This window comes from Nicotiana attenuata, unplaced genomic scaffold (assembly GCF_001879085.1).
Source record: "Nicotiana attenuata strain UT unplaced genomic scaffold, NIATTr2, whole genome shotgun sequence".
Taxonomy (NCBI): Eukaryota; Viridiplantae; Streptophyta; class Magnoliopsida; order Solanales; family Solanaceae; genus Nicotiana; species Nicotiana attenuata.
The window spans coordinates 166,284-179,703 of record NW_017670772.1 but is presented as its reverse complement, the minus strand read 5'-3'; positions in this window follow the sequence as shown (position 1 = coordinate 179,703).

The following is a 13,420-nucleotide window of genomic DNA, read 5'->3' as shown; positions in this document are numbered from 1 at the left end:
GCCTGTCACTGCCTTGGTCCAGATGACATTCGAACAGATGGCGGAGAGGTTTGTTGAAAAGCATAGAGGTGCATCAGAATTGATGGAGAAGGGTGTTGAATTTATGCCAATACCGATGAAAATATTTGAGAAATAAAGGAGGCGAGCACATTGGCATTCATATTTACAGTATGATCACGACTGGGGTGTTTTTGAAGTTTGCACCGCTATCCATCAACACTGGAGGAATAATCTACACACCGTAAATGAAGCCAGCAAGTTGTGTTCATGTAGGAAATGGACCATCTACCACATGCCGTGCTCATATGCCATGAAGTGCTTACAACAAACAGGTTTAGGGGCAACCAACTATGTTGATAGGAAATACAGTGTTGCTGCATACTTAAACACATATAGTGGGTAGTTGCAACAAGTGGGTGCTGAGCATTATTGGCCGCTGGAACCATTTAAAATGCTGTGTAACAAGGACTATTTGCGCAAGCTACAAGTGCAAAAGAGAATGCCTATACGAAACTAAATGGATGTTGGTGATACCTTTTATGCGCGTAAATATGGCATAAGCTCGCAAACAGGACACGACCGTCGTAAATGCCCTTCAGCTGGTTTGGGTGGCGGTCGTAATCCAGCTCTTGGTGCAAGTTCGTCTAATGTGCCCAACTATCAAGAATACATGTAGTGTTTGGTTTTCGTAATGTTTTTTGTAATAAGTGTCTGTACTTGTTTATGTTGCAAGATGTATCAAATAAAATTATGTTTCCACAACCTTGTTACATCTTATTGATATTTAACATTTTTCAGTTGAGTAAATTANCTCCCCCCCCCCCCGTTCATGTAATCAAAAATAGTATTGGATTAAAAAACAAAAAATTTAACGTTCACTTTCGAGTTTCACTATAAAATTATTAGAAAACTACGTTGTCAGAAGAGGAAGATGTTTCATAAATAAGTGAATATATATAGCGCGGTTAAATACTACATTTTATGTGTTGTCTTGTCGATCTAAAAAGCTGTCCGACTGCGAAAAAGCTGTTTCGTATCAGAAAGAACCTTTAACACGCCAAGCATAGCGCGTTTAAATACTATGTTTTGTGTGAATACATATAGCACGTTTAAATACTACATTTTGTGTGTTGTCTTGTCGATCTGAAAAGCTGCCTGACTGCGAAATAGTTGTTTCGTATCAGAAAGAATCTTTAACTGCCAATTATAGCGCGGTTAATACTACGTTTTGTGTGAATATATATAGCGCAGTTAAATACTACGTTTTGTGTGTTGTCTTGTCGATATGAAAAGCTGCCCGACTACAAAAAAGCTATTTCGTATCTGAAAGAATCTTTAACACGCCAAGCATAACGCAGTTAAATACTACGTTTTGTGTGAATATATATAGCGCTGTTAAATACTAGGTTTTGTGTGTTGTCTTGTCAGTCTGAAAAGCTGCCCGACTGTGAAAAAGCTTTTTCGTATCAGAAAAAATCTTTAACACGCCAAGCATATTGCAGTTAAATACTATGTTTTGTGTGAATATATATAGCGCGGTTAAATACTACGTTTTTTGTGTTGTCTTGCCTATAAATAACGGGCGCATTCTAGTTATTTTCTGCGCTTAACCATAACAAACAGCAAAACTTTTCATAAAAACAGAGTTTTATTTCGCTTTAACAAATGTCTGACCGTGTGTATGTGCCAATGTGGCAAATGCTGTATGATGGCGGACTGTTGGGATGACGGTCAAGTTGGGCACAAATACTGGATGTGTGTGAACAGGTTTGGAGGCAACAACGGAAATTTTTGCAATTTTGAGGTATGGATTGATGAACCCTGTCAGCAGGAATGCTACAAAAAATCTTTGCAGTTTCTTCATGATTTGACCAAAAAACAATGGGAATATAAACGAGAATACAAACAAGAAATTGCGGAGTTGAAGGAGAAACTCAAAGAGGTGGAAGAAGAAAAAAATAAGCTGGAAGAAAAATTTAAGTGGTTAGAGCAGAGCATACCAGGCGGTCGTGACTAAACAATGACATGTATGTGTTGAGTGTATTAGTTTATCTTTATGTTTACCGTGTCATGTGTTTTCATTAGTTGTACTGAATTTAAGTTATGTTAAGTTTCTATGTTTGTGTTTGTGTTGTAGTGTTGAAAATAAAGAAGAAACGGGGAAATAAAAACGTAATGCGCATATTATATAAACATAAAAAATTGTTGTTAGTATTTACATAAAATAATATTTACATAGCATACATAAAATACAAAAAAAGAAAATCAATGTGTCCCATAGCCGGTGTGCTTCAATGCAGCCGCTAGCCTGAGGCGCATCTCATTCCGCCTGGATACGCTATCAGGATCATCCTCATCACGTCGCCTCTTTATCGGAGGATGTGCTGCATCATGATCGTCAGTAGTGCTGGCAGGATCGGTACAAGGGGCCGTCGGTCCATCAGCAACCTACAAGAGAATAAGTCATCTCAGTATATGAAAATATATATTAGTAATATACGTGTTAAGTCAAAAAAAATTCTTACCATGGTCTCGTCGGGCTCCTGAATATAAGCATCCGTCACATCCTGCTCAGCATCGCACAAAGTGGCATCTGTGACGGGCTGGGATGAAGCCTTAATAAGAAAATTATAAAGTTATTTATTGTGAATCAATGAGATAAAAACATATTTAAATTAATAGTAATACAAACATACATGCTCCTGTTAAAGATCCACACCACCCGTCGATGATGAGCTATAACTCAGCTGACGCCCACCATTTACATCTCGGGTCGGCCGATCCTCAGGAGCGGTCGATGGGCCTGAAAACATCTGCTCCCAATCATGTCCGGTAATGCTCGTGCCCGTGATCAACAATGAATCTGACGGGATCACCTGCGATGCGGCTGGAGTGAACGCTAGTTGAAGGCTATACGACGGCATGCTGCTGGGATGCTCGTCTTGCTGATGGAGGTCACCTGGCAGATCAGCTCCAACATCATCATCAGGTGCCTCAACGCCCCCTTGCCGGGGACCACCTCCTCGCCAGCCCCCACGACCCCGTGTGACAGCCCTACCTCGTGGGGCACCCCTGTCTCGTGGGATAGCCCTGCCTCGTCGTCCCCTAGGTCGTGGGACAGGCCTACCTCGATGGTAGTGCTCTAGAACTACATAAGCAGGGACCTGCTCTAAGCGCTCGTCCTCTCTGACTCGATGCAGTGTCCGGGCAGCCAGCTCTGTAACCTGCCGGCCATACTCTTGCAAAGCGACCGCAGGATCGCCAGCATGCTGCTGCATCTGTAGTCCCAACTGGTGGACTAAATGTAATCCAATAACCTTCACAACATGTAAAATATAAATTACGGAACACTACATCACAGTTATAAGTAAGAATACCAAATAACATACAACTACCTCGTGCCTCCCAGCGTATGGAAAGTACCGACCGCCAGCTCCACGAATGAGATTCCTGACGATAACTCGGGTAACGCTATGGTACCAACCAATGTAATCATGCTCAGTATCCAACCGACTCGGTGAGGGGGGGGGGGTAGAATCAGGTCAGATTGCTGGTACCAAGTAAATATCTGGTCCTGTAGCCATGCCAAAAATGCGTCGTCCACCCTGGTACGACCATTCCGCTGGTAATGCGTGGTCTCCCAGGTGGGCGGCGTCGGTACGAGCTGCGGACGGCCAAACTGGTAAACTACTCGCTCGGTGGCATGATTCTCCACAATATCAAGGCAGAGCAACGAGGCGAAAAAGGCCCACATAAGTCGGCCAGCCGAGCAATAACAGGGCAAGCCAGCTATCAACTTGTTGCTGTATGGCGTCCAGATGAACTATTAAGTAAGAACAAAAAACGTTAGTATACGCAACTTGTGTTTAGAGTGTATTACAAGTAAACTTAGATATACATTTACCGGTGCGCCATCCAGCAAATCCAATATATCCCTCAACAAGGAGAGATTATGCCGAGCCTCGTACTCCCGCATATATCCCCGCCGGAGAGCCCACCTCCTAGCTAGAGGGAGCAACTCCGGTGGTACATCCGGATCTAATGGTGGTAGAGGTGGCTGCAACTACAGGAACGCTCCCAGGACCAAACCTAACATAAATACTAATGTAAAATTTAAGATATATTTTTACTAGGTATGTTAAAATGAATAGAGTATTCGAATATGTTGTCACCTGTAGTAGCGGCAAAAATCCAGCAACGTCACTCTGGGTGCCCCTGCTTGCCCGACACATATGCCTGTAAAATTAGGCGAGAATAGCAGAGCCCTAGCTGTTGGGATGACGGTCAAGTTGGGCGCAGATACTGGATATGTGTGAACAGGTTTGGAGGCAGCAATGGAAAATATTTCAATTTTGAGGTATGGGTTGATGAACCCTATCAGCAGGAATGCTACAAACAATCTTTGCAGTTTCTTCATGATTTGACAAAAAAACAGTGGGAATATGAACGAGAATACAAACGAGAAATTGCGGAGTTGAAGGAGAAACTCAAAGAGGTAGAAGAAGAAAAAAATAAGCTAGAAGAAAAATTTAAGTGGTTGGAGCAGAGAATACTAGGCGGTCGTGACTAAACAATGACATGTATGTGTTGAGTGTAGTAGTTTATCTTTATGTTTCCCGTGTCATGTGTTTTTATTAGTTGTACTGAATTTAAGTTATGTTAAATTTCTATGTTTGTTTTGTGTTGTAGTGTTGAAATAAAGAAGAAACGGGGAAATAAAACATAATGCGCATATTATATAAATGAAAAAAAATTATCGTTATCATTTACATAAAATAATATGCACATAGCGTACATAAAATACAAAAAAAGAAAATCAATGTGTCTTATAGCCGGTGTGCTTCAATGCAGCCGCTGGCCTGAGGTGCATCCTATTCCGCTCGGATACGCTATCAGGATCATCCTCATCACGTCGCCTCTTTATCGGAGGATGCGCTGCAGCATGATCGTCAGTAGTGCTGGCAGGATCGGTAGAAGGGGCCGTCGGTCCATCAACAACCTACAAAAGAATAAGTCAGCTCAGTATATGAAAATATATATTAGTAATGTACGTGTTAAGTAAAAAAAAAAAAAATTCTTACCATGATGTCGTCGGGCTCCTGAATATAAGCATCCGTCGCATCATGCTCAGCATCGCACAAAGTGGCCTCCGTGACGGGTTGGGATGAAGCCTTAATAAGAAAATTATAAAGTTATTTATTGCGAATCAATGAGATAAAAACATATTTAAATTTAATAGTAATACAAACATACCTGTTCCTGTGAAAGATCCACAGCACCCGTCGACGATGAGCAATAAACATCTTCTCCTCAGCAGCGGTCGATGGGCCTGAAAACATCTGCTCCTAATCATGTCCGGTAATGATCGTGCCCGTGATCAACAATGGATCTGACGAGTTCACCTGCGATGCGCCTAGAGTGAACGCTAGATGAAGGCTATACGATGACATGCTGCTGGGATGCTCGTCTGGCTGATGGAGGTTAACTGGAAGATCAGCTCTAACATCATCATCAGGTGCCTGAACATGTGCCTCAATGCCCCCTTGCTGGGGACCATGTTACACCCTATGTTTTCGTACATGGAAGTACGCCATAAGTAAATTGATGTAAGCTCGAAAATAAGATTTTCTTTAAAAGTATATAAAGTTATTTAATGTTGTTACACACCGTACTTCAGACGTCGCTGTCATTGAAGGATTATCTAATGTAAACTCAAAGAGGACGAAATCCTTCTACAAGGATAAGAAAGGTTTATTCAAGTCTTAAGTAAGTTAAGATGAATATGAGATTTGTTAATCACTATTTAAATGAGTTTAAAGTCATGATATGACTATATATGATGTTTGGATATGAAATATAAAGTTTGGGAAAAATCGGATTTAAGTTGCGGAAAAATCGACTAAGGATTTTGCCTTGTAATGAAGCATTTTGAGCAATACATTCTCTGTGTTATATGAAGTCTTTTTGGGACATATTATATACAAAATTGAAGGTCTTGGAACCTAGTTTCCAATGGTGCAAACCATTTATTCATACGACATCGGGATAGAGAAATATGAATTTATAAAGTAGGGTCGCCAAGTCACGTCGCTGCACTTCGGAGAAACTAACAGTTTTATAGACCAAGTTGCGACGCAGTTTTGTCCCAATATATAGAGAGTTACTTGGAGATTTTTATATGGAATTAAAGCCTATGTGTCTAGTTTCTAATTCTGCAAACCGTTTGTCAATACGATATCGGATTAGAGAGATACAAGCGTCCGAAGTTGCACCGTTCAAGCTGCCAAGCAGGCAGCTTACCCACCTGCTTGGAGATTTGAGGCGGTGGGCTTATAAGTTATCTTCTCCCTTGTATATCTCGTAACTTTACATAGAAAACTTACTCCAAAACACTCTCAATTCTCTCTAAGAGCTGGTCCAAGATCCAAGAACCAAACTAAAGGAAAATCAACCCAAATCATCATCAGGTGTTAAAGACTACAAGAGAAAGCTTCTATAGTGTTGTGGTGTGATTGAGGGTTATTATGAGCTACACCAACTGGGAATTTCAAGTTGTATCTACTGCCTAAGGTATGTAAATCATGTTCTTGGTTGTGCCTAAGGTCAATCATGTGTTGGTTGAGTTGTTTGTGTGAAAACCTACAAGATAGTAATTGACATGGCATAAGGAATCATTATCTTTTCTTTGTGGGCTGTGTCGAGGCTATATATATGGGTTTTTCTGGCTGAAAATTGTTATAAATAGTTTCATTATTATGTTGTGGCTGCTGTTGTTAAGCTTATCTTTCTGGTAATTCAATGGATTGAAGAAGCTAACATGAAAAATAAGATGTTGATTGTAAAGGTTAAGGTGCTATGCGTGTGGACTATATTTGAAGATTATGCTTATGATGTTTTGTGTTGAAAATGATATGGTAAGCATAAGTATGATGTTTTATATGTTGTAGGCAGATTCATGGAAAAGGAATTGGATTCAAACCATATTTTGTTAATCGTAAACCGAGCTTGCCGCTCGAAATGGTTGTTAAATTAATCGGAGAGCTTATTGTGAATTATATTGTTGTTGTTTGCCTGTTTGGTGACTTTTGGTAACATACGGGATGTAGTACAAATAGGGGAGGTGCTGTCCATTTTCTTGTAGAATATTGGTTTCTAAATATGAGAGTTACAACGCTTATATGATGATGACGAAGTCGGTTTATTCATTATAGACGTAAGAAGATCATATTGAGCCTTCTTGACGACTGGATAGATGATTCCAAAGGTATCTTAAGGCTATCCCTTCGTCCTCTTGGCATGATCCATACGATGCAAACGAAACGAGCAAATGCACAATTTCCATAAATGACTCTATTCATAGAAATGCTAGAGATGCTTATGTTCTTGATTCCCCCTGTGTCATATTATTCTATCATCTGTTCATGGGTCTCAGAAAATACGTACGTTGATAAAGGTTATTTCATGATATTAATCAAAGACAAAATGGTCTTATGACACTCCGAAAGATTTTATTGATGTACTTCTCATGTATTGCATTCAGTTACATTGACCCATGACCAGATGGTGTTATATACGCGTATATAAGTATATATATGTGTATATGGGATATGGGAAAAGGTTACGGCATTATATACGCACCACCACCTGATCAGCTGGTATACGTTGATGATTTGCCCACAGTAGCCGAGATGATATGATGGGATGCTCTCAGAGGCTTGATGATGTTATGAACGCATATAACCATGTATGGTATGACATTTATATGCATATGCACGACATTATAATATTAAATGATTCACAGAATTATTCAGATATACATGTTGAGTCTTTTACTCCATGTTTCTCTCATGTCTACTAGTTACTAATTTTCATTCCTTACATACTCGGTACATTATTTGTACTGACGTCCCTTTTGCCTGGGGACGCGGCATTTCATGCCCGCAGGTCCTGATAAACAGGTTGAGAGTCCTCCAAGTAGGCTATCAGCTCAGCGGAAGGTGTTGGTGCACTCCATTTGCTTCGGAGTTGCTTCTTTGGTCAGTATGAATAGTACATGTATTGATTGGTATGTCGGGACCCTTATCCGACCTTTATGATATTATGTATTCTTAGAGGCTTGTAGACAGATGTCATGTATATGGATACTTGTATGGCCTTGCCTGCCTATGTTTCGAGTATATAAAGAATCATGCCGGCCTCATAGGCCCACACTTCATATGTATAAGTCTATATTCCCTCATGCTTTACTCTGGTTCATTTGCCTATGATAGAATGATATGAAAGATACGTTATGTTGGTACTCGGTTGAGTAAGGTACTGGGTGCCTGTCGCGGCCGATCGGTTTGGGTCATGACAAAAGTGGTATTAGAGCAGTTCTGTCCTAGGGAGTCTACAAGCCATGTCTAGTAGAGTCTTGTTTATGGGTGTGTTGTGCACCACACTTATAAAGAGGAGGCTACAGGGCATTTTGGATTGTCACTCTTTCTTCTTACTCTAGATCGTGTGGTAGAGCTCACTTATAAGAATTCAAATTTCAAAATTCTATTTTATTTGTCATAAGACGATACCTGCATCCGGAAAGACGGTTGGAATGAGAGATAGCTGTGGAAGGGCTGAGTCAGAAGAACGCGATTTTTCATGATGCTTATGATAAGTAAATGTAAGGTTTTCAGTAGATCATGTGTGTACTAAGGCATGTAAGCCTCTTGATAAGGAGCCTTAAGGCAAGAATATCTATCCACCTTTATGGTGAAAGATAATGAGAGATTTAGAAGATAAATACAAGTTTCAACAAGCAAAAGAAGGAAGATGAAGAAGGATACGAGGTGCCCAGTTAATAAAGGTTAACCATATTTACAATTCAGGCAGAGGAATATAAGCTTTTTGAGTTATATTCAACAGTAACAGAGGTATGTATAACTGGTCATACCCATTCGAGTTATGCCCTATGGGCGCTAACAGGTATAGTTAAGAGAAGGACGGGATATCAGGATCCGGCTGGGGTTAGAGTGACCCAAAATGGTGGAGGAATTGTTTGCGTTAGTTTACCTTTCTGAAGGATATTACAAATGTGCTAACAGATTTCCTTTTGAAACACCCATATGGTGCACCCTAAAATAGTACAGCTAGATATAGGTACTACAAAGATAGGCACTGGAATCCTGGAAGGGATAAATTTTATCTTAGTATGGCTCCCGTCCCTAGTAGAGAGACAATGGTAGGCAACCCGAAGAGCTAATGGATGGAGCAAAGGGGAGCTAAAAGCAAATGAATAGCTTGTTGAAGTGTACAAAATCAAGTGATAGACATAAATGTTAGCAGGAAATAATAAAAGAGTTAATGAAGCATTATGAGTAAGACGTGACACATGGATGACAACACTAGATAAAAAAAATGACAGTATTATAGAGTCTATTGTCAAGTGAAGGAAAAGACGAGAAGTCACAGGCCTTGAGACAATAAGAGAGGATAGGCCGTAAAGTCACAACTCACATCCTCATTTCAACAAATAAGTTCGTGACTCTAACATGATTACCAAAAGGAAAAGTTAGACCCCAGAATATTAGAAATCAGTGTGGGCTGGTGAACAAGATAAACTAAACGTGAATTAGGGACTGAGTGATTTGATAATAGTCGGCATCATGAGAATTTCAGATTTTGTTCCGGCGATAGTAGAATGGACAACAGAAGAAGATTCAGGAGAAATTCTGAGAATGGTCATTCAGGAAGACGCTTCCCTAAAGCAAGCAATGTGAGCAAAGTTAAGCTTAAGGGACTATGTCTGCCAGTTACACTAAGTGCCACCCTCGCGAGTAAGGAATTTCGTTTTCTTGGTACAGAAGGATTATCACAAGGCGAGTAAGGGTCATTGATGATGTGAGTAGATGTCAAGGCTGAAGAGGTAAAACATTTATAGGTAGATCGTCGTAGTACTAAATCTTTGTACTCCCCAAAATGGGGGAATATGGAGTAATGTGGGATTAAGTTAGAATTAAGTGGTTCTAGTAACTATGGAATGGTAAAGGAAGAATGCGATAAAAATGAGAAAGGGATAAGATTACACTTATCCAAATCCTACGGATATGCTGTGATTCCAGAACATTATGCAAGCACGATATCAAGGAAAGGAAGGGTTCTAACCCGGAATGTTTTTGATAAATAAGGGGCCAATGCGAGATGTAGGTTAAGACAAAGGAAATGACCCAAGAAAGATTACGTGGAATATTGACATGAGAATGGGCCAACGAGTAGTTAGTAGTTGATTCAGGAAGAGCCTAGTTATGGATAGACAAGAGAATGCTACTTCGAAGACAGTCAAAATATCAAATTTAGAAGCAACCATACAAGCACAAGAGCGTGGAGGTAAGTATCCATGGAGAATTATATGCGTGGAAGGACATCAAAAATTCCGTCGAGTATATAAGCTCGCAGCTTTACAAGAGTCAGAGGGTCCTCCTTTAGTACTACAGTGAAAGACTAGCTGAGGAGATGAGGAAGAAGGCTTCAACCTAAGCACAGTGACCTAAAAAGGAAATGGTCTTGTAACAACAGTTTCACAACAACATTGTACGTCGTCCATAATAAAGAGGAACCTACCGTGGCTAGTGAAAGAGATGTAAAGTCAAAAGTAATATCCGAGATCATATGAGTTGCACGAAAATTCCGACATGCGTGAGAATTAAGATAAGCTAAGTATGCACGCAACAAGGAGGAAAAAGACCAGGAAAAGTAGTAGCTTATGTTTAAAGAAAGTTGAGAAGGAATGAAAGGAACTATTCAATCAATGATCCAGAGTTGGTTATGTTATAAGTGCACTTGCGATTTTGGAGTATACATATATGTTGACAATCATACAACCGTAGAAGACTCCAATATAAGTTAAAAGGAAGAATTGAGTCCAGGTTATAGACAAAGAATTGGATTGTTAGAAGATTATATCATGGATATTTCATAGTGTCCACGAAGGGCTAAAGTAATAACTAATACCATGAGCCGCAGATTGAAATATAAGATGACATAACGGTCAGAAGAAGGAGGAAACTAAAGAGTTACATCAACAAAGTAAATTACTGGACCCAGAAGTTATAGGAATCATTGTAGACATGTAATTTTTGACCCTCCCCAAGATTTTATATATTTTAGCATTTAAATATTTAGTTTAGGCCTAATATAGTTATTTCAACTAATTTTGACTCTTTTACTTTATTTTATCACAAAAAATAAAAATTACCAAAAAAAATAGTTTCATTAATGTTTTGTCGTCATTTTTAATTTTGAAAAAAATACCAAAAATAGGTTTATTTTAACGGTTAGTGTTATTTTAATAGTTATTTTATTTAAGTATGATTAATTAGTAAATAAGGTAGTATTTCAGTCTTTTTCGGAGAAAGAATAAAATTTGGGCTCAAACAACCCATTTTAAGCTTAATTTTCGGACCTAGCCCATAATTCCCAAACCCATAATTCCCAGGCCCATACCCCCTAACCTAAATATAACCCTAAAACCCTAAAACTATAAAAAATAAGCTAACACTAGAGTTCTAATCAGCTGAAAATACACAATATAAGGCATATACACTTTAGCAATCAGCCGCAATAACACAAAAAGAAGACCCCCCCTCGCCGTTCTTCTTCTCCAACCTGAAGACAACCATCAGAGACCTATGGAGACAATCCACCGTTTCCTATCATAGACCCCCCCACCCCCCACGTCGTATTCCTCAATCAAGGAATAGAAGCCATCGTTAACCTTTATCCACCTCACACCAACAGACCTTCCTTTGAAGATAAATAAAGAAGAGGAAGGAGGAAAAAGAGAAGAGGAAAAGAGAAAAGAAATTGAAAAAAAGTAAGTAAAGCAAAAGAAAGAAAAGAAAAGAGAAGAAAAAAAAGAGAAAAAGAGAGAGAAAAGAAAAAAAGAGAAAAGTACAAAAAACAAAGCAATTCCTATGTCATGAACTACGTTCGACCTGATTCCTTTTAAGGATACGTAGGCAGCCTCATGGTTCGGTCCCATCAAAATAAAATTCGAAATTCCCCAAGCAAGGAAACTGGGGCAGAAGTTGCAGTTTTATAAAAGATATGATTCCAAAAGTTGTAATTTTGAACCATACAAGTTGTTCTGAGCCTTTATGATATCCTTTCTTTTTTACCCTGTCCAAAAGCCACATTACGGTCCAATAAAGACCTCCCAAATAATCTTTGAGAGTGCCGAGCTAGACATGCCAGGAGCATATGATGTTTTACTATGGGTAATGCCTTGTTATCTGTGGAATCAGAGGAAATAAAAAGAAAAGAACAAATGAGAGAGTCTTATTGGTGAAAACCTTCACAGGCACCATAAGGCGACGGTGAGTTGAGAGAAAGAACAAAATTAGAGAGGCTTAATGGTGAAAACTCTTCGGGCACCACAAATCGAATAAGGATCGTGAATCAGCTAGGATAATCGGAGCATTGAAGCCCAGTTTCACGGCGAAGAGGTACAACAAGAGTTGAACATTAGACTTTCTTGACAGATTAGGCCGTTAGTCCAAAAATGCGTGTCATGGTCATTAGAGTTGGTATCCACATCTGATAAGTTTCTACTTTGTAGTTTTCTTGCTAGATCTCATGTCGTTCCATTGTCCCTTACTCTGCTCCTTTTGTTGTTCAAGTCCTCTTTTGAGTCAGTTTGGTCAAAACAAGTGAGAAATGACTTCAAAATATGCTACCAACTTTCCAATTACACAAAGCGGAATCTGTCTCGCTTATCAAAGTGGCATAAGTCAGAAAAGAACAGCATGCGCAATGGGTCAGTAACAATCAACGTGCTTTGGGATTCATGTGAAATACAAAGGTTCAGTATATGTCAATTCATGAACGATGCAACAGATAGAGGGTGTTGGGTTTGAACGGATCAAAGGTATTTTCTATGATAAGGTTAACAGAGAAAGTGGTTAACCAATAACAAGCAAGGTTTTTCAAGTCGGAATCAAAGATTATCATGGCAAGTGAAGGAGCAACAGACCTCAAGGCCAAGGCTAGTGACCTACGTCAGGAAAGAACAGCAAGCGCACTGAGTTGGTAAAAATCAATGTGTTTTGGATTCATGTAAAATACAAAGGTTCGGTAAATGTCAATTCATGAGCAAAATGCAACAGATAGAGGATATTGGGTTTGAACGGATCAAAGGTATTTTCTATGATAAGGGTGACAGAGAAAGTGGCTAGTCAATAAACATGCAAGGTCTTTCAAGTTGAAATCAAGGTTATCATGGGAAGTGAAGGAGCAATATCCCGCAAAGTCAAGGCCACAAACCAATCACCACGTTTAAACTCACAAGTTTTCTTTGTTTGAAACAGGGACGAAGTCTATGTCCAAATCAAGCTTGGAAGCTTGAATTTTTAAGTACCGTGACCAAATTTTGTCAGCACAAAGGCTG